This window comes from Bacillus rossius, chromosome 3, assembly GCF_032445375.1.
Source record: "Bacillus rossius redtenbacheri isolate Brsri chromosome 3, Brsri_v3, whole genome shotgun sequence".
NCBI classification, from domain to species: domain Eukaryota; kingdom Metazoa; phylum Arthropoda; class Insecta; order Phasmatodea; family Bacillidae; genus Bacillus; species Bacillus rossius.
In genome coordinates this window covers 108,902,671-108,924,927 of record NC_086332.1, presented here as the reverse complement: position 1 = coordinate 108,924,927, position 22,257 = coordinate 108,902,671, and positions in this window count along the sequence as shown.

Here is a 22,257-nt window from a genome sequence, read left to right as displayed (position 1 = left end):
AAAAAATCCACAACCACATCTACCAACCGAAACTGCATTTGTATAAGGTGGCGGCCGAATTAGTAAATTTTACCAACGTGAAGAAACTATACCTTAACTATCGCCTATTTTTGACAGAGCCACCTTCCGTCGGAAACAAAGTTACTCCTAGGAACCAATACTTGCCATGCTTGCCGGGTACCATGCCGCTCCTATGCCTAACGAAAGTTAAACTCCTACTTAGAAACAATTAAAGAGAACAAGCTACCCAAGATGTTTAAATATTAACAAGGACGAGTCGAAGCTATCTGGGGCTTGAATACCTTAGCACCCGGGTCACCGTGCAAGCGCAGAGCTCAGGAGGGGGGGAAGAAAGGAGAAGGACGGCGGTGACCGTGATGTGACTTCATACGCGAAGTTCACTTCTACTTATTAAACTTTTTCAATGTGGTTGAATTTTATTAACATACTAGTAGTTGAAAATAGGAACACATTTGTGTGGTCAAATTTGGGTTCTTTTGCTGAGAATTGTTTACAAAAATTGATACAAATGAACTACATAAGCTAGATTATTTCTATATATTGGCATATAAAGAGAAGGTTTGAAGTTTTGTTCAGTACCTATATTGATTACTTCAAATTACGTAATAATTTTGTTACGAAAAATTAATTTGTGCAAAAAATGGCCTTATAATAAGTTAGCTGGTCGAATTTAGGATATTTTACTTTACGCTAAAAAAAAGGCAAGATTGTGTTTATGAATCGAATGCAACCGGTGCTCAAATTTAGATATGCAGTTACAATCAATTTGCATTGAAATATATTGAGTATGTGGCAATAAAAGAGCTGCAGCCCCCAAAATGTTTTAGTAAAGACTGGAAAGAGTTTGGAATGTACCTAAGTTATATGGAAATTGTCCATATTAGAAATAAATTTTTTATTACAACGATCACAATAACTTTTCTTTTAATAGTCATTCCAAAGCAGAAACAATATTTTACAATGAGGAAAATGGTGTTTATAATGATTAAATTCTACTTCGTAACCCTTTTTTTTTACAATAAAATGATATGATGTAGAACTACAATCTGCACCAAATGTATGTATGCAGGTGGAGGTGTAAACAAATGAATAACCCTTGTAGTTCTATGTCGCCTCTGTCGACTCTGAACTGAACGCGCCCTTGATGCGCACTGTGCGTTGTCGTTGACCTTGGTCCCGTAGCTGGATTACCAGTCTACGAACTCTGCACGACGCTGCTGCGACTAACGTAACTGCTAATACGCCTCACTCTGCGACATACTCAAATTCCTATTTCAGGATTAATACTAACTACTTGGGTAGTATGAGGCTTATATGTGTTGTACTTATCTTGGGCAATATTATTATTACTACTCTGCGGTGTGCATTTAATGTCCTGGGCGCCAGAGGTACTACACTCAGTTATAGATTAACAGTAGTACCTCAAATTAATATAAATAATTTTCTCATAAATACATAACAGTAAACTGGCATTAGATCTAAGACTACCAGAACAACACTCTATGAAGGATTCTGTGAATTTTATCTCAGTCATGTAAATTATGAAACATCATACACATAAAATAACTTCTCACCAATTAACAAAAGATTTATCCATAACCTTAATCAATTATTTATCCATATTACAATTACCATGCTTGTTATTATACATCGGACTATAACATTTTAACTCTTTATCTGGTAGATATATTATAAATTTAAAAAAAAAACAAGACTCAAACAGTTTTGCACTTTCAACAATTGGTAAAAAGCTAACCAAAACTCCAATATATCCTTTCATATGTTGAGTCCAGTGTTCAAATTCTATGGGTATGAATGTACATTACCGCAGCACATAAAATGCGTCATATTACCAAAATCACGTATCCTCCATTTAATTATTATTCCGGCTAAACTTCAGTCTCTGCAATGAGAAATCAGTGATCCCTACCTCTGGATATTTTCAGGTGAAAGTAAGGAAGATAAATTGGTCTATGTGTTTGTCTGTGGCCTATTCAATTAATAAGTTTCTCAGATCATGCATTTTGTTAACACATTAAACACAATTTGTTTCAACATGAAAATTCCGTACAAGTTGTTGTTCAAAGTCAAAGTTTTCAAAGCAAATCTTTCAACAAATATATTCTCATATTAATATTTCACTGTTACTATTTGTGAATTGCCTCGAATTACGGCAATAGCATATTTATATGACGCTTACCTCCCAGCTGAGGATGTTTATTAGAATAAACTGGCTACGTCTGGAATATATCCTCGATTTTCCAGAATGTCAAACAATAGAACCAGATTTTATGTTGCTTTTGGTGCCAAAACTCGTTGAAATCACTTTTAGTATATAAACGAGACAAATCTCGGCAAAATATACTACAAGTCGAATTAATTTGGCACCAGCCAAAATAATACATTGTGCCATTTTCGTAGCTTTCTGGCGTTCTCCTCCCTTTTTTTCTAAAATTTTTAAACAATTCTAAATCTATTGTTATTTTAAAACTTACAACACTTATTGTTACGATACAACAAAATTACTTACTTTCTAATGGCGATCTGCTTCACCAATAATTACATACATGTGTATAGGCGTTATACTTAGTTAACATTATAAAGGAAATGTGATTTACCACATGAAAATTCAATCAAAACAATATAAAATTACTAACCCTGCACAAATACTCTGAAATGCCAAAACATAAACACTCGGCTAAACGAAAATAAAATACTGAATACATGTTGCCAACTTGATAATACTTAAATATTACTGTCCACAGAATAATCAATACTAGTTCATCGATATCGTTCTGAAACAACGATGGCAGCACTCACAACGACAATAATTTAAAATCTACATTACAGCAAGCCTGTCTGTACGTGCTACCAGTACACCCTATTTGTAATCAACAAATTATATAAACATCTATTGATTAAAAGAATAGCTATGGCAACACTGAGCTAAGTGCTTAGCCTATATGTGGCTTAAGAGCTTATAATGTTTAAATCTGAGCAAAGTAATTATTTGTGGACAGGCACTTTTGTACTATAGTTTAATTTTTATGTAATATGTCTATGAATTCATATCTTACCTAGCATATCAACAGTGCTGAAATAAAATGAAAAGCACTATCAAGAATTTTTCTTTTTAGAAGTACCAAAAATAAAATTTCGTTAATAATTGTGCAGAGTTCAGCATCCCATTCCCAATATAAAATTTTATGTATGAACCTGACTATAACTTAACTACACAAATTCTGATTGCTGTTCAATACAAAAAATATAGGTACTAATCATAATAAATATTTATTATAATATTCCAAAAGAAAACTGTAATCAAAATTCAAACTTACTATAAATGTACTTAATTTGCAGTATATCACCCTATTTTTCCTGATGAAGCAGTGGTACTACTGCAAACTTCTGTTTGTGAGGTATCATGTAAAAATTTTTGCACACCAATGATGCTAGCCAACTTCTTCTGGGTGATAAAGAATCAACTAAATATATTCCCAAATTGGATGACTTGCATGGAATTGAGTATAAATCATCTTTCACTAAAAATTCCTTCCCAATTATAACTATGTCATTATTAACAACTAAATCACATATATTTTCAATAAGTATGATAGTGCCATCTTCAAAACCACAACATTTGTCTGCTTCTTTATAAGTGAAAAATTCAAAATTTTGGTATTTAATATTTTTATACTGAGGTCCAACACAATGCTGTGTAAGTGGGCCATCCAAATGTGTAGTTTTTTCATTAACTTTCATACATGTAAGCCTAGGCCTCTCTGTTTCAATAGAAGATGACTCCCATTTTTATTTCGCTATAATGACATATTAACTGCTGGAGTGGCTTTTCTATTTCCTGATACGTTTTTTCAATACTTAGAAATAATTTTGAAATTTGAAAGCACTGAATTTATCAAGAGGACCAAGGTTTTTGACATCATCAGTCAAATGAATTCCATGAACATTATGTGACATATATTCTGTACCATATAAAATCCCAAAAGACGTTACAAAATGTTCAAGTAGTAATCGCACATATTCAAGCAGCACAACCGAAATCTGGTCAGTACAAAGATATCTGATTGCAATATGTAGTCCAAGAAAGTTAAGATACACATTATTTTCCAAAACTGATTGAGTTGCAACTGGACCTGTGTACAGCAGAAACTGGCGGAATTCAGTCGCTTTCCACAAAATCAGTAATGTCAAAGACCTAGGCTTCCTTGCAAATTCGGATGGAGTGTAAACCTGTATCGACTCTAAACAATCTGATAAGACTGCAACATTTGAACTCCGCAATCTTACACATGCATTGCCTTTCAACCATAAATGTATCATTTTTCTTGTCATACCTAGGCATACAAGATGGATATAATCCAGTGGAACATTTGAAACAGGGCCAAAATTAGGAATCTGAACCTAAATACTGATGCCAAGGTGGTAATCTTCATCCTGTAAATGTAAGAAAGCATCATCTGTCCTCTTGTTTGCCTCATTTACAGGAAAACAAATTCGATGCTTTCTGTAATCACCCTGAACATAGCACTTTGTGCAACTTGAGTAACCTGAATGACCTTTAACATTCAGGACAAATGACTTTGCTGGTGCATCACATATTAATTGTCCAATTAAAACTGAGAAATTTTTACCATTAATACACAACCCCTCCTTACATAAAAAAACAGCTTCTACAACAAAATCATGTAAAAAATCATTGGCACTTTTTGGATTTTCATAACCATGATAAATTCCTATAATTAATATATGTTTATAAGGGACCACTGAAGCAAGTATAGGTCAGAAACAACTACTTGATGATCTGGATAATGGCAATCCATCCACAAATATTGAAAGTTCTAAAACTGGTTCATCATACGAAAAAATTTCTACAAAATGCTCCAATTATTTTTTCAGTTCAAAATGAAAGTAGCATCCTGGATTGATTTGTTTAATTTTATTATGCCTAGGTGTTCCCAAAAAGCTTTGCGCGATGGCAATTCAGCATGACATGGATGACAGGGTTCGTACCCTCTTGGGCAATCAAAAATTAAGGAGTTTTTAAGGACTCTTAAAGGATTTTAAGGATTTAAGATATACATGAATACCTACAAATATTTAAGTAAAATAAGGCATTATTTTTGAAGTCTCTAGTACATACCATACACGTGATATTACGAATAACAATTTTGGGAACACCAATAGGTACATTGACCTTATCTTCACATGTAAATGAAATAGTAACTAAAATCTCATTATGATGTTCATTTTCAACACAAATTGCACAAATTTTTCTGATAGAAAGCAAGGAAAATAATATGCGAAAAATAAAACTTTTTCCCCCACAAATATCTTATGTTGCCTAGATATTTGACAAAGGTATTAGTTTTTCAATTCTTTCACTTTCTCTTCTATTTGTTGCACCAGAGATTCAACTGACAATTTTTTATCTTTTGAAGTTTTTCTTAAACTATTAGACTTGCAGCACAGTGTGATTGATCTTGTAAGCTCTGCTGCTTCACTCAACTCATCAGCTGACTTGATAAGTTCATTAATGTCTGCTTCTAAACAAATCTTCTTTCTTTTGAGACCTTCCAATTCATCTTGTAATTTTCTCTTTCGTTCACAAATGAATTATTTTTTTTTCATTTCCTTCTCGCTCGCAAGATGAGCCATGTACTTTTGTCTAGCACTACTTGTAGATGCAATCAATTCATTTGAAATTAAAACCTTCGATAGGCCTCCACAAAACTTAATATGGTCCTTAACAATCCTTAATGAAACATATGAACGCTCTTTGAGATGCTCCACTTCCATATTTTTATTAACAGAAAATCCTCTTTCTACGGTAGCCTGCCCATGAGATAATATCAGCAGCATTTTGACTACATTCCAAATACCTGCATAACAAGGCTTTGACAAGTGTCTGTAGTAAAATTCATCAAGCCTACTGCTATTATCTTCAACACAAAAGTTCTGGAAAGTAGTACTTGGACAACTATCAGTGAACTCCTTGAATTGCAGCAAAAGTGTATCGCAGTCCTCTACTTTTGCAAGGTTGCAATCAGCCATGTGAGAAAGTACACTCTTCATTTTTCTTACGCAAGCATTTTTGTCAGATGTTATTTTCTTCAGATCCAAGCATGAGAGATTCCGTACAATTGAATATTTCAGTGGTGATTTCTCCAAAATTTTATTTACAAGGGCAAAAATGAAAGACATGGCTTCATACTTCACTTGAAGTAATTCTTTTTTTTTGAATGGCTTTGGTTTTCACCAATTATTTAAGCATTCTGTCTGCAGCAAAACCTAAACTAGATTTGGAAAGATCATTCTTGACTTCATTGCCAAATTTAAATCCTGCTAACTTTACTGCAATGCTGATACAACTCATTTTTTCTTCCTTTAAGGCATTGATAGTTGACAGAACATTTCGAACCAATCGTGTCAGATCTGTTGCAATGAAAGGCACTAATGGTTTATCAGACTGATAAAAAGTCGAAAAAGGCTGCATGATTTTTGCAACACAAAGAAAAAAATTCAATTTCACTGGCATCAAATGGTCTTCAAGAGCAGAACACACAATTTTATATGAACTACAATTTGGTTTTGCAATTTTCTTCTTAGAAACATTCAAAGCAAACAGTTTCAAACTATCCCATAATTCTAGAGCTCTTTCAGCAGCTGGAACATTATCCAACCACCTGTGATTGCAAAACTTCTTGCCTACTTTATCTGTCTTCGTTGTGGTTGCAAAATCTTCCAGCCTAGCAGGACAGTCCTTGAAGAGGCAATACAAACTGGTCAAAAAAGAGTCTACAATCCAACCAGATGCAGCAACTCCATGTTTGAAAGCATTGTTCAAAACATGTAAGCCACATGTACCCAAATTTAAAGGTTGATAGTTATAATCATTCTTCAATTCTTCTTGCATTAGTTTGTAAAATCTTCAACAAATTTAGATTTTCAACTGCACTTTTGAAACTTACAATAATATCAGCTGCTGTCGAGTGACCAATGAAAACGGATGTAAGATATCTTGTGCTAACTCTGGATGCCAAAATCTCACCCAGATATCCATTTGCTTAGAATGTGTAGAAGAATTTAATGATTCATCAAACATCACAACATAATGGCTTGTATACTTCAGACAGTCAAACATAATTTGCTTGAAGTGTGGTGCAATTACAAAACAACTGAGATAAGCACATTTTTTCTCACCGCATGAAAAGTTCTTAGCAATCTCGCTATCGGGAAACATGTTCACAAATATACTGTTGATATCACTACAAGAATTATATGAGTAGTTTGAATCAATACATTTCAAAGCCCACAATATTTCTGCTTGAATGGCTCCCTTGCTTGCTACAAATGGTAGAAGTGTGTTACTTTGAGAAGCACCACTTGTTTTAACCAATGCTGCTGATGTTGTTGCTGGTAGAAGCAATTCTCTTGTTGCAGCAGGTGGTGCACCATGTTCATTGTGTTTTTGTTAGAAGCTATTGTCAAAAAATGGTTCATTGTAAAGTTATTTTCAGTAACACATGATAAATGCTTTTTACCTGAAAGAAAAAGGTACAAATTATAAAAGTATATGTAGCTAATCTGTATTTTTTTCCTAAATAATTTGAAGCTCTAAAGAATATTATTTTTATGAATGATCATCAATAATGACAATAAAAAAGGTATATAATACAGCTAAACTTAAGAGCCTATTTTAGAAATATCTTACACAATCCACACTATAATTAACTTAACTTACAACCACTACAGACTACACCTAGCCTATAAGACAAATAAATGATAGCCTACAAAGTTCCAAGTTAAAGTAATGTGAATTGGGTGAAGTTAGGTTAGCTACATTAAAAAATATATGGTGAAATATTTTAGGTAAACATTTTATTTCTCACAAAAGTTTGATCATAACTAAGGTGAAAGGTTGTATTGGTAAGCTAAATTATTTTTCAATTCTTTAACAACAAAGTTTGGAAAATGCCTTTCTACTTCAGAATTAATGAATTTTTGAAGTTATATTGCTTCGTTTTTAATGAATTTCACTCAACACTCTCCCCAAACTTTGCCTTCACCAATACTGAGGGGTAGAAAACTATGAGTAATATCTCAAAATCCTACAAGAAAATAACATTAATATAGTATGTATATGCTCAAAAATAAATTTTTTGGTTGAGTGATTCACCATCTTATAGCTAAGTATATTGTCCATAAAAATATTTATAATCCTAAAATATAATTTGATACCTAACAACCGCTAATTTAACAGTTAAAAGTAAAATGGTGAAACAAGCATTTTAAGTTTAAATGTGAAATGCAAAGTATGAAAAATATTAAATACGTTTTTATAAACAAAATTTGGTCATGTGGCTCGAAATTAGTCAATTCCTACATGGCATAACAAAAATGAGTGTTTCGTGACCAATATCTAGGTAACCTACATAAACGGGCCTAGCAAGCTTAACTAAGTCGTATACCTTGGTAGAAAATACCCATGAAGGAAGTTCAGAGAAATTTTAAAAATCACGTGTGATAACAATAAAACTAAACAATACTGTTCCATGTAGATATTGGAAAACGTAGCATCATTTAAACCCACTAATTGAATAATCTACAAAGACCATAATTCAAATTTAAATATAGCATTTCTCAGACATAGAACAAATATAAAGTCTATAAAAAGCTAGCTACAAAAAAATTACGTACCTTGCATATGTACTCTCAAAGCACTTTCACCCATTACACCAACATCCAACAGTTTGTTACACCGTGCACACATGGCTTTGTGTTTACACTTTTCGTATTCATGCAACCACTCCTTGTACTCCTTTTTCAAAAGCCATGTGGCTTTAAAAACACACTTTCCTCCAGGCATTAGAATTCGTATCTTAAACTACGTCAAGCTGAACACTGTATGGTCCGCCATTACCAAAACAAACACGGACAGGCCGCACTGAATTCTGGATAGTACTAATTTATTCGTCACACACCCAGCGCTGTAAACGTGCACGGCGCATGCGCCGAGCGTTGTTTTTTGCCGAAGTCGTTACCGGAAAAGAAACGAAAATACCAGTATCCAGTAGTCATTACGTTCGCAGATGTTTTATGAGTTCTTAAGGACTCTTGGTAAAATTTAAGGACTTTTAAGGGCCCTTATTACATAAATGAAATATTAAGGGCTTTTTAAGGATTTTAAGGAGGCGTACGAACCCTGGATGAGTTTTCAAAATTTTTAGCAAAGCCGATAATGCAACATGACTTATATTATTTTCAAGTGCCCAGTTAGCAATGCTGTGGTTTAATTCAGTCTTTTAAGAGCCCAAGTTAGGGGTTTTAGAAATACCTACCGGATTAATTTTTGGAAGCAAAATATTCAAATCTGGTGGATCGTTGAATATATTACTGACGTCAACACCAGTGAAATATAATATGGAACTGAAAAAGCGAGAGAGTGAAGAAAAGGAACGAATGAAAAATGCAAGAAAAAGAAAACTGGATGAGAAGAGGAAGGGAATTGTTGTGGCAGCAAAACGAAGATCAGATAATGTGCTAGAAGATAATCAAGGGGGGAAATATGAATGCCCAGGCTGTGGATGTGATTTTGATGACAACTGGGTACAGTGTAATAGCTGTAGTGCATGGTGGCATGAGGCATGCTCCGACTACGAAGGCAGTGGACCATATGTATGCGATCATTGTTGATGATGAGTTTCATGGACTCTTGCCCTCCATGTCTTCCAAGAGTACGCATAGTGTACTTTTACACTGAACGATTTGTACTGTCTTTGTAAGCAATTATGAAACATATTTGTGCATATTTTTGTGAAACTGAACCATTATAGTAACTATGCATATTATGTTTACTGTTTTAAATTAAATGTGTCAAGATATTTTCGTGTTTCCTTTAAGTGCGTACTCTTAGCCACCTTTTCCCTACATAGTTTTGTTTGTGTCACTTGCGTCGTAGCTTGGCGTTGTTTAGACATTTCAATTTCTGTCCTCTTTGTTTTCATGTTCCATGTATTACAATTGCGTGCATATTGGAGTGTATTATTCATGGACAAAACACATTAAAATTACATTTTAAATCATAAATGAAGTGTACTTTAAAGCGGAACCTTACACATTTGCACAATGTATGTTTTTAAGTGAATATCTTACACGATAATCCAAGAATTAAAATTTTATACATTTGTGCATTTAATGACAATCAATCAAACGTGCAACTTTTTATTTTCAGTGCTTATTTGTGTCAATGATCCTATAAAATTTACGGAGTGTTAAAAAGCGCATTGAAAATAAACAACATGTGAGTTAGTTCAACAAATTATAACATCCAAAAAATTCAAATATAAGAACCTTATATTTATAATTTGTGTGTTTATTAAGCAATTGATCTGAGCCACTTCACCGCCTTGCGTTCGAATATGTGCTGGAAATAGGCTATTCGTCACATGCACTAATTGTCATCGACAATATAGACAAATAATGCCAACACTGTCAGGCATTTAAATACAAAGGTGAATCGGCTAGTCGTTGCTGCGCACCACCATTCGCCACTAGAACCATCGATAATGCTATTGGCTGGAGCCACATCTCAATGAAAATTGTTTTCGCGTAAAATTCGTTAATTCAATTCTTGATTCCAAATGACATCATTTAGAGCAAAATAAATCGTTCAGAAAGAGGATGGTTGTAATTTTGAATCAACATTTAAGATTAAGGACTAAGTGTATCATAAATTTGGTTACCTATTTGTTCTCAATGCCTGATGGCCATCCAAAGGTTTTGCAAATCTACTTCATGGACGATGAGGAGGAACAAATAAACACACGCTGCCAATACAACCACATCGAGCAAATGGACGAGCGAGAATTAGTGGCGAATTTGGAAATGTTGCATTTTCAAGGGTTGGCAACCATCAGGTTTGTTCGTTCTTCAGAGATTTACTAAAAATATTGTTCATCAAATTGTATTAAGATACAAAAAACCTTATTCCTGTTAATATTATGACTAAACACAAATTAAATTTTTTTTTTGGTCATTAATAAAAAAAAATACATTCCATAAAAATTATTTGAGTTTTTCTATCTTGCTATTATTTAAGACAGATTTAAGTTTGTACTCAACACATTTATATTTATAGTATACACGTAATTGATAGGTCAAGTTGCGATATCTGTACGCGTGGTGGCGTCAGGAATTACATTTTTTTCCACTAAAATGCTACAAAACGATTTGTGTGTGTGTATGTATATACATATATATATACTACTACTACTACTACTTTTGCTTTGAGGTGCAGGTTGGTTACAGGAACAGAAGGATGGTTCTGGAAGAAGAGTTGGACAGAGTAGAAAAGCTTTACTAAGCAAAGGTGAGGAGCTTGGACTCTTTGATCCGTATTTATTTTGGATGGCACTGATTTTTAGGGGGCGGCTTGCGCTGTTTCCCGCCATGCTGCCAGCCAGCACACATACTTAAACTAGAAATATCAGTAAGAATGTGTAAATGTGTAGGGGATTATTCTTTGGCGCTTCGCCAATTAGGGTCTCGGGAGACCAAAAAGGGAAAAATATCAGACTATATTTAGAGCCCCACTGGGCAAAAGCACGACAGTATTTTTCGAGGGCTGCGTCGGTGTTGGGCGTTGTATGAGTCACTTAAAACTATGATTATACTTAATTAAACTTAATAGTATGAACTGCCAGCTTAGAATTGCAAGGACTGTGTTTTTGGAGCAAGCCGGGTATATGAGAGAGGCTTTTGCCGTAAAATCGCTGTAAATTAAGAACGGCCAGTTAACAATATTGAGTACCATAAACTTACTTCCCAAATCTTTCTCCCATGTACGAAAGAACAGCTTTTCTGCTGCTTTTGTCCTTATAGCAGCCTGACGTGACGCCATGTCAAAAGCAGGCCAGTTTGTAAAGAAATGTTTAAACGATAAGGTTTATTTTACCAATAGGCAATATCTGAAAAATTGCCAATCATTACGATTTCAGTAGGTGTATGCACAACTATGATTTATTTTTTGATACATGTAAATTTGCTTTTTTAGTTAAATTTGTAGATTCATTGTCATCCATTCCATTTAAGGCCATATCCAAATTCAAGTAGGCAGTAGTGTAATTGTGTCCTCACGTACTAAATTTGCCCATATGGAGTACTTGAATTGTAGTAACAGGTGAACTGACTAGTGTAGTGTGGTAACGAAGGAACGGTGGAACAATGGATACTGTAAGCGTGGGACGTACATGTGTTTTGTAATAGTAGTGTGAAATAAAGAGACACAACACTGGCGACGAGGATGGGATCAAGAGTGGCGTATTCGAGCGGTGTTTCGCTTATAGTGGTAGCGATTACATACTGGATGTAGTCGGCATTACAGTACACAGTGCGGAACTTGGGAAGTGTCTAAACCAAGATGGCGTTAGGAAAAATTGAAGAATTTAATGGAGTGGAAGGGGAATTTCGAGTGCTACATCGAGCGGCTAGAACAATATTTTAAGGCGAATAAAATTAAGGACGAAGAAAAACGCAGTGTGTTTTTGACACTGTTAGGTCCTAAATCATATGCGGTGTTGAAAAACTTGTGTGTGCCAGCAAAGCCGGGAACAAAGTCATTCGAAGAACTAGTTGAAATACTCTCCACACATTATGCGCCCAGGAAGATTATAATTCCGGAGCGTGTAAAGCTTTTATGGAGGTGACAGAAAGTATAGCGGAGTACGCGGTAACCCAGCAAAAGTTATCCATGTCGTGTGAGTACGGTCAGTTTCTGGAGGAAGCACTCAGAGATGTGTTTGTAAGTGGGTTAGGTAATGAAGAAATAGTGCAGAAACTGTTGGTGGAAGATAAACTAACTTTTCAGTCAGCGCTGGAAAAAGCATTAATAATGGAGGCAGCGTTGAAAAAGTCCAAAGAGTTACGGCTGGAAAAGGAACAGTGCAAGCAAGAGGAATTGGACCGCGATGGGGATAGTGCATTTGTTATCCGGGCTAAGAAAATGAGTGGAATGGCAGCTGGGGACCGAAGGACTATCGGCGAGAGACCAGGGTAAATGCAGCGCCAGCAGACAAAGTGTTACCGGTGTAATGGTACCACACATGTGGACGCCCATTGTCCATTTGAAGGTTATGTGTGTAATAGGTGTAAAAAATGGGGTCACCTAAAAAGGGCATGTATGGAAGCAGAGTGCAATACGTGAGTGAGTCAAGCAAGGACGAAGGGAACTGGGACTGGCTGAACATTGATTTTAATGAGGTGAAGGGTGAGGTTAACGCTTTTAAGGTCAAAGTGTGGTTAACCCTTTGGCTAGTATGAACGTACATGTACGGGCATATTTTTAATGGTATTAGAGAGTATGAACGTAAATGTACGTTTTTAACTTTAATTTAATAGTATGACCATAATTTTACGTTTTGGCAGCAGTATAATGTTTTGTAATGTCCTACATTCTCTTGTACAGTTTACAAAATGATTCCCAGTGATTTTTGAAGTTCTTGCGTATTTTACAAGGTGGTGAAACACAATGCGTCAGATAGCGGCGTAGTCAAGTCCTTATATGTGGGGTTTTTGAACGATAGCAACAGTCGCACACCTATAGAATTGCAGAGTCCATCTTTTATCTGCTCTTATCTCCCGGTAACGTGAACAGGGGTGTATTTATTTGAGAGTGCTTTTATTTTCGCGGTCACAGATACTGAACTATAGGCTCTTCATAATAGCCAGAAATCTGTGCGAAAAAAGAAAGGGATTTAAAATAAAGTTTGTAAATATTATGAATCACATGTATGTTTTCTATACAATATACTATTCTAGTAATCGTATTGATGAAGGAATTGTTTTAGCAGCAACTACAAAATTTTTTCCACTGGGAGCTTACTAAGATGGATAGCCTATAGCTATCATTTTCAGAACTTTACAACACAATATTTTCGCGGAGGTATAGACCACTTTTATATTGCAATTATTTTTCAGACTGATATGTACTCCATCGCTATGCTTGTGTCATTGAATTTGAATTACTAAGATATACAAGTGGCTTGTTCGTGCAAACGATGTTCAGTCCCGGGGTTTATCTATTGGCCATAAATTCATAGAAGTAGAAATATAGTGCTCCTGTTTTACCGAATGTTTTTATGACTGTTATTCGTATGTGATTTTTTTAAAAATTTTTGTAATAATGACCACATCTCACAAAAGAAAAATACTTTCTGAAAAAGAATTACAAGAAATTATCGCTAACTGGGAATCAGGAAGTGATGAAAGTGTAAGTGACATAGACACTGACAGTGATGCAGTTTCCAGTCTAGGTGCCATGAATGCAACTACAGGAACAGAGGTGAGCATAGATGTTCCAACTAATACAGAAAACTCTTTCCATTGGGAAAACAATGAAAATTTCCAACCAAGGACATTTAATTTTGACAATTCTTTTTCGGGGCTCACAGATGAATTCAATTTGCCGGAAAATTTCAGTGAATTGGATGTATTCAAAATATTGTTTGATCAAGATTTGGTCCAGCACATAGTTGATGAATCGGATAAGTACCATTCATACATAAAAGAAAGATTTGAAGTCAAAGAAAAATCAAAACTCAAACAATGGGTGAAATCTAATGTTTCAGAATTTTATACATTTTTAGCTGTAGTTATACTCATGCCCCACACAGCTAAAAACCGTATAAATGATTATTGGTCCACTGACCCAATCCTGTCTACTCCTATTTTTGGAAAAATATTTTCACAGGATCGTTTTTTGCTCTTACTTCGTCTATTACATTTTTCTGATAGCAACAGTCAGCCACACGGAGATCGTCTGTACAAAATAAGTACTATTTTGGAAACTACCAAAATGAAATTCAAGACATTGTTCAAGCCGCATCAAAATTTATGTATTGACGAGAGCATTATGGTGTGGAAGGGTCGTTTGGTCTTCAAGCAATACATTCCATCCAAGCGGCACAGATTTGGTGTTAAGTTGTTCGTCTTGTGTGACTGTGAGACAGGATATATTGTTGATTTTATTGTTTACACTGGCAGTGAAACCAACATTGTCAAAATCAGCGATCTCGGCATTTCAGGTTCTATCGTCATTACACTTTTGGAGCCCTACCTAGACAAAGGTCACATTTTGTTTACAGATAATTGGTACACAAGCCCAAAACTGTTCGGATTTCTTTTTGAACATCAGACAGGTGCATGCGGAACAGTGCGCCCAAACAGGAAAGAAATGCCGAGATTTCCACAAAAAGTAAAAAAAGGTCAGTGTGCAGTCTCACACACAGAAAACATTCTAGCTGAAAAGTGGCATGACAAAAGGGAGGTTTGCATGCTTACTACTGTTCATAACCACGTGTTTGTCGAAACCGACAAAAAAGACCGAACATCGGGTGAAAGCATAATGAAGCCTCGGTCCGTGGTTGACTACAATCGAAACATGGGGTTAGTGGATAAGGCTGACATGCAGATAAGTTTTGTTGATAGTACTAGGAAGACAATAAAATTGTACAAAAAATTGTTTTTCCATATATTGGACATAATAATTTTGAATGCCTGTATTATGTACAATATCAGACATAACAAGAAAATTAGGCTGGTGCAGTTCAGACTCAATTTGGTTCGACAACTACTGCAGGAGTTTTGTCCTATGCGCAAGCCTTCAAAAGGTGGGCGGCGCTCAGCTGTCATCACCCCAACACCATTGCGGCTAACTGCTCGACACTTCCCAACTCCAGTGCCATCAACAGCAGCGAAGGCCAAACCACAAAGGCAGTGTTACGTGTGCAAGCACAGCACAAAGACAAAACCAAGGCGAAAAGAAACAAGGTGGATGTGTGCAGAATGTGATGTAGGACTCTGCGTACATCCATGCTTCACCACATTCCACACAATAAAAAACTTTTAAATTTGTTAACAGATTTTGTTTATTATATTTGTATAATATTGTAAGTACCGAAATAATTTCATCCTGAAACTTGAAATAAAAATCTTTCATAGACATTCTTTTTTCGAGACAAAATGGATTGCACTGAAAGAAACTGTGTATGTAAATATTTTAAATTTTTATTAAAATATTAAAATATTTATTCAAATATTAAAAGTACATTTAATCACCGAAACATAGATTTTTTTTAAATATCTGATCGGTGTGTACAATGTGTATATGTTATTATTATATGTATTTAAAAAAAAAATGTAATTAAAAATGTCAGTTTTAAAATGTTTTGAAGGAACTTAAAACTAATGTCAATAATTGTTTTTGCAAAAAAATAAAATAAGATTTTGTAGTTTTCTAAAGAATCTTAAGATTTCTGTAAGAAATAAAAATTTAGTAAAATAATTTTTTTTTGAAAACTTCCCTCTAGAGGATACACAAAAATTAATTTTTACCTCACCAACCAAAGGGTTAAACGGTTCCCTGGAGTGTATGATAGTTGACACTGGGGCAGTGGTATCTGTGTGTTCGGATAGCACTTATCAGAAAAAGTTGAAATCGTGTACATTGCGTAACACCCGTCTAAACTTAAGAACATACTCAGGGCAACCTTTGCACATCATCGGAGAGTGTAGTGTTCCGGTGGAGTATCAGGGGCAAAGAGCAACGCTGCCAATGGTGGTGGTGGATAGCCGTGGGAAGACTTTACCCACCTTGTTGGGGCGTAATTGGCTATCATCGTTGCAATTGGACTGGAAAGGAATCGTCGGGGAAAGGGGTGAAACACCTCAACGAGTCATTCACCAAGTACGCGATCGACAAGTCACAAGCAAGCGGGAAGCCTTCGTCAGTGAGATGATGTGCGAACACAAATCGGTTTTTGGACGCAACATGGGAGAGTCATCTCCGGTGCGGAAGCAGAGGTGATACTGAAGGAAGGCGATGTTCCTGTATTCTGCAAGGCCAGGAGTGTGCCTTTTGCGATGAAGGCAGCCATGGAAGCAGAGCTGGACAGGTTAGTGCAAGCGGGAGCAATTTACCCTGTCAGCAAGTCGCAGTGGGCAACGCCACTTGTTTGTATCAAAAAAAAAGATGGGGGGGGGGGGGGTTGGGGGACGTCTGTGTGGGGATTATAAAATAACATTGAACCCTGTAGTTGAGTTGGATCACTACCCCCTGCCCAAGGCGAAGGAGATTTTTAGTGAGTTGGCAGGGGCCAAGGTTTTTTCTGCACTCAACTTGCACTCAGCATATACCCAGTTGCCTGTTAGTAAACAAAGCCAACCCTTGCTCACAATAAATACACACAAGGGGCTATTTTGTTATACCCGTCTCCCGTTCGGGTTCTGTAGTGCCCCGTGTATATTCCAAAAAACTATGGGGCAGGTTTTGAAGAGCATTAACACTAGAACTCCCAAGGCGGTCATTTTGACCTCTAGCGATTTTGTTTTTATTTTAATTTCTAAAGATTTCGCATCTGAGTGATGCGCTTTTATGACTTTTCCTAAATCATAGTTTTGTTCTAAAAATCCATAATTTATCAATAATTGGTTCACTTGCAACTAAGATATTTTATGTTATACCTCGAACTCCCACAGCGGTCATTTTGACCTTCCGAAAAAAAAATTCAAAAATAGCTGCTTTGAGTTATGCAATTGAATAAACCTTTTTCTCATCTTCTACACAAGTATATTATGTGCACATACACGTTATTTAACAATATTTTGCTAGAATAAATATTATTTAATGTGGGTTTATATAGGCCCACATAAATAATTTCCTTTATATTTTGTGTGTGCAGCTGTGTGCATATCAATTGTTTTCTTATCATCACGCATGTGCTCTACATTTGCGCATGTCGTAACAAAATAATGCCAAGTCCTTGACTTCTACCTATATCGTATTTCTTGTTCGGTAGAAGCTGGTTTTGTACTTTGGTATGGGTTGGTATGAATGCATTTCTTTTGTTCGCATTCTTACTCCCCTTCAGTGAAAATGTTAGCTGCCTTGTGCATGAGTCATCATTGTTGTTCACCACTGCAGAGTGAATCATCTCTGTAAAGAGAGAACACGCATATCAGTAGTCTGGGTAACAGTATAGTTTCGCAATGAAGTAGGTCTTGGGTGTGAATTCCATTGGCGCTGTTGCTGTGTGTGTTTTACTGAACATTTATAATGAACCGACATAAACTCACACTAGAACAAGCTTTGCAGTATTTGCAAGACCTTCCTGAAGATCAATCTGAATGCAGTGACTTGCTTGAGAGTGATGAGGATTACATTCCGAATAATAGTGACTCAACTGGAAGTGAAGAAATCGATGAACCAGATGACCTTGTGTTTGAGAAAACTTCCATAGTCGCAGCTAATTCATCTAGATGTATCACTGGTAAGTAAAATAATTTTATTGAATAAAGTATAAAAATTTAGTTCCGTAACAAGTGTCTAAGTAATATTTTTTCTCAAGAGTATCCCGGTATAAATGGATGTTTAGGGCTGAGACTTCTGATCTCAAGGGTTTTTGATCTAGGCCTGTATGGTTAGACAAATATTTTTACTTACTAATATTTACTAATTTACTAATATTTGGACGTTCTATTGTAACATACTTTTTTTTATATTATATGAAATATTCAATGAAACGTCTTAGGTTAGTTTTTTATGTGCACAAAACATATAGCAATAATATAAGATTTTTGTAATATACTCCACTCACTACCTATCTCAGCTATTACGATTCTGAGTTCCACGATATATTTGCTGCATCATAATTGTTATTGCGTATGTGTATGAATGAAGGACTTTCTAAATAAAAAATAATTTTTTTTCCAGGCACTACTCAAGGCACATCAGATGGCATTGCTGCATTATCTGCACCAGTTCCGTATTCAGCGAATGTGTCAGGGCGTGCAGTACGGCAAGGAAGTAGGCGAGGCAGAGGACGAGGGCGAGGCAGAGGACGAGGGCAAGGCAGAGGAGAAAAAGAACCAGAACCAAGTGGTAATGAAATGCAAGATCATTCTGGACCAATTCAAGCTCAAAGATCTGTCGCACATTGCACTAAAAAGCGCGTTAGATGTGGACCTCAGCAATTTATTCCAGTTGTTGGTGTTACAATGATCAGTGCGAATGGAAAGCAATGGAATGTTGTGAATGCAGGTGATAGTGCTGTAGGCAGGGTGGGTTTGCAGAATGTGCTACGTGAAAGGCCAGGACTTTCGCCTACTGCAAAACGTAGTATTGATGAGGCAAACGTTACAAGTGCATTCAGACTTTTTATTGATGAAACTATACTGCAGAAAATAGTAAAATGCACTGAAACAGAGGCTCGGTACAGGCTGCAAGACGAAACATGGTGTTTAAGTTTGGAAGAGCTAGAAGCTTTTATTGGTCTATTGTACCTGCGCGGTGTGAGTGGAGCCAAAGGACTTCCACTCGCTAGTCTCTGGTCAGCCAAATGGAGTATTCGTTTTTATGGAGACACAATGTCACGCAATAGATTCCAGGAAATATTGAGATTTATTCACTTTGACATAAAATCATCAAGACCAGAACGTTTGGAGCAGGACAAGTTTGCTCTTATATCGGATATTTGGAATCAATTTACCAGCAATTGCATTTCCAGCTACAAACCAGGTGCTGATATTACTGTTGATGAGCAACGTTTCCCAACCAAAGCCAAATGCCGTTTCACTCAATACATGTCTAATAAACCTGATAAATTTGGAATAAAATTTTGGCTGGCTGTTGATGTTGCGAGTAAATACATTCTAAATGGATTCCCTTACTTAGGCAAAGATGATAAACGGCCTGCTGACCAGTCTCTCTCTGAAAATGTAGTTCTTCGTTTGGTTAGTCCTTATCTCGACACTGGCCGTAATATTACCATGGACAACTTCTTCACTTCAGTCGCTTTGGCAGAAAAATTGATGGCTAGGGGTACAAGTGTTGTTGGTACAGTGAACAGGGCTAGAAGAGACATTCCAGCAGAACTCAAGAATGCAAATCTTCCATTGCAGGATTCATTCATACTAAAGCAGAATGACTGCACTCTTACTGTGTACCAAGGAAAAGTAAACAAAAATGTACTTGTACTTAGTACCATGCATACATCTGTTTCTATTGGCGTAGATAAGAAAAGACTTCCAGAAACTGTCAGTTATTACAATGCTACTAAATATGGGTTCGATATAGCAGATCAAATGGCTCGACAATACTTAACTAAAGCCGCATCCCGGCGCTGGCCACTCCAAGTATTTTACAACATACTTGATTTTGCTGGAATTAATTCATGGGTACTGTACAAAGAAGCTACAGGTTCTAGTATCAGCCGAAGAGATTTCATCATGAAACTAGCAGAGCAACTTCGAGAGGGCCATGTGAGAAATCGAAGGGAAAACTTAGAGGACAACAATCTTGACACAGTTCCACATGAAAATCGTAAGCGCCGTCAATGCCAGATTTCCAAGTGCAATGGAAACAAGACTACCGAAGTTTGTACTGTATGTGCTAAATATGTTTGTGGCAAATGCACAGGGAAAGTCGTCAAAAAAACTGTGTGCTTAGTATGTAATGTAAAAGTAAATGTATGAAAAATAGAAAGTTGAATTGTATACATTATATCAAATGTACAATTTTATGTGTTTTGAAGTATGCAAAAAAAGGAAGGGTCACATTCATTTTCAATTTTAAAAAATATGATAATTATATTCTATTTTTAAATAATATTTTGAAATAAAATATTTTTGAAATATTACAAAATATATGTTACAAAAGTGTGTACGAATGTCTATATTATCTAAATAAAATATTTTATAAATAAAATTTTATTTATTTTATCTCTCATAAAATGATCTTAAAGTAAATGTTATATTCTGTGTTAAAATCAATCCAAAAATATATATCATAAACAGTATTTTTAAAATTCGGTCAAATTGACCCTTCATGGGAGTTCTAGGGTGTAACAAACTCTGGGAGTCCTAGTGTTAAGGGAGTTCACGTGTACTTAGATGACATTTTAGTAGTTGGTGCAAGTTTAGAGGAGGCCCAAAGTCGGCTAGACGAGGAGCTGAGACGGTTGACAACCTATGGCATAAGGGCTAGAGAGGAAAAGTGCAAACTGTTATGCAAGAGCGTGGTATATCTGGGACACCGGTTGTCGAGCGAGGGCATTCAGCCAACGGAGGACAAGATGAAGGCTATTCGGGAGGCACCAGTTCCCAAGGACATTACTGAACTCCGATCATACTTAGGGTTACTACAATTTTATAGCAAGTTCCTGCCAGACGTGGCATCGGTGTTACACCCGCTATATCAATTGTTGCAAAAAGGAGAGTCATGGCAGTGGACTACAGAGTGTAGTAAGGCCTTTGAAGACTCTAAGAGGATGTTGTTGGGCAGTCCCGTACTAGTACCATATGACCCAGCGTTGCCCCTCATAGTGACGGCAGACGCAAGTGCCTACGGAGTAGGGGCAGTGTTAGCACACCAAATGCCGTCCGTGAATAATGTCCTATAGCTTTTGCATCCAGGACCTTGTCAAAGGTGGAAAGGGGCTACAGTCAAGTAGAACGGGAAGCTCTCAGTTTAGTGCATGCAGTACAAAGGTTCCACCGCTACTTGTACGGGCGGAAGTTTGTTTTAGTAATAGATCACATGGCACTCACAGCGTTGTTTGGAACAAAGCGGGGTGTTCCAGTTATGGTGGCGGCCGGTGGCGGCCAGAATATTGCATTGGGCAATAGCATTGGGAGCTTACATGTACGAGGTTAAGTACAAAGCTGGTTCAGAGATCTGCCATGCAGATGCGCTATGACGCCTACTGGAAATACTTGCACCTACAGCAGTGGGGTGCGAACAACATTCACAGGAGGAGGAGCTGGGAGTGTTTTTCTTCGCACCGTTTCAGATTGGGCCATTGGAGGCTTCAGACATCGCAGAAGCTACTCGGAAGGACAAGGTTCTGTCAAGGGTGTCTGACATGGTGTTACGAGGGTGGTTGGCCACAGTTCCAGCAGAATTGAAGTGTTTTGCATCCCGGAAGTTAGAGCTGTCATTGGAACAAGACTGTGTACTGTGGGGGTCCAGGGTGGTCATACAGGAGGTATTGAAGTTGTTGCACGAAGAGCACCCGGGAGTTACAAGAATGAAAATGTTGGCCAGAAGCTATGTGTGGTGGCCTGGCATGGACATGCAGATAGAAGGTGTGGTCCATCAATGCAGCCTTTGTCAGCAATCTCAAACGACGGAGCAAGCCGTACCCTTACACCCGCGGAGTTGGC